The sequence below is a fragment of the Macadamia integrifolia genome, chromosome 5 (assembly GCF_013358625.1).
Source record: "Macadamia integrifolia cultivar HAES 741 chromosome 5, SCU_Mint_v3, whole genome shotgun sequence".
Classification (NCBI taxonomy): domain Eukaryota; kingdom Viridiplantae; phylum Streptophyta; class Magnoliopsida; order Proteales; family Proteaceae; genus Macadamia; species Macadamia integrifolia.
The window spans coordinates 3,853,739-3,854,789 of NC_056561.1; the positions used below are offsets into that span (position 1 = coordinate 3,853,739).

Consider the following 1,051-nt stretch of genomic DNA (forward strand, 5'->3'; position numbering starts at 1 on the left):
AAAAAAAAAAAGTGGTTGGGGTTGGTAGCAAATGGGGGAGGTAATATTTTAGTGCTGCAAAATACCATGAAACTCAACCTTGCGTTATAATGGAAAACAGTTTGTTACCAAAATACGACATATCACAGCTTTATTGCTGCAGCGTTGTATGCAGTAGGGATACCTGTATTCAATGTGTGAACGTTGAGCTCAACTGTTAGTCTCCTTGCACGTAGATATGTATGTGCATATAAATAATGTGGTTGGATCATGCATATTCTGTTGCATTATTATATGCCTCTAAACTATAAAGCACAAACTTCTTTATACATTGTGTCTTGTTCTCTGGATTTCTGGGTGGGACCTAATCTAAAATCTCACTTGCAGGGTACTGTCTTTATTGGCAATAAGATAACTCAAATTCCTTGGAGAATGTGGGTTCGGTGCTTGGCTCCAAATGGTGGGAAGAATTCCTTGTGAATGTGTATTATTCTTAGCATAGGATCTCTAGGTTAATTGTCATGCTTGCCTGAATCCCCCTCCCTTTTCCAACTCCCAGATGCAGAGGTAAGAACTCCTTATTTCTCTACATGTGTTCTGAATACACAAATTTCTCTGAGAGAAATTTCCTTGTATGATAATTTGTTTCTCTGCTTGGAGCAGGTATTATGTGATGTCATTTAGGTATTATTCCCTTTAACCGGTCATTGAAAAAATAAGTTGTGTCAAGAATCTGAAGCTTGGTTTAAGGAGGGGTTTATTTTAAAACAAATTGTCATCTTGCCCATTTTATTTGCAATGTGTGATCATAATAATAAACACACTTGTTTGCATGATCCTACATTGTTTGCTATAATTTAGGAAAATTCATTTGGATCAAAGGGGTTTAAAACTGAATTGTGGTAGAAATTGTAAATTGTAAATTGTTTGGAGTCCCTACATGGTGGTATGTTTTTAATTTGAAACATGACACATGATTAGGTGGACGAAGGAACTTACATGTTTTACAAAAAAAAAAAAAAAATTCTAGTCCAATAATTCAAGTTTAAGGAAAGAGCTTAAAATTTGTGGA

At 35.2% G+C, this 1,051-nt stretch overlaps 1 protein-coding gene across 1 annotated transcript in view; it reads left to right on the forward strand.

The window, feature by feature from the left end:
• Positions 1-751, forward strand: part of LOC122079481 (two-component response regulator ORR21) — a 9,094-nt gene extending 8,343 nt beyond the window's left edge. Inside the window, exon 6 of the mRNA XM_042645998.1 lies at positions 367-751. The gene's annotated coding sequence lies outside the window, so the exon portion shown is untranslated. The remainder of the gene's footprint in view (positions 1-366) is intronic.
• Positions 752-1,051: the final 300 nt, after the last annotated feature.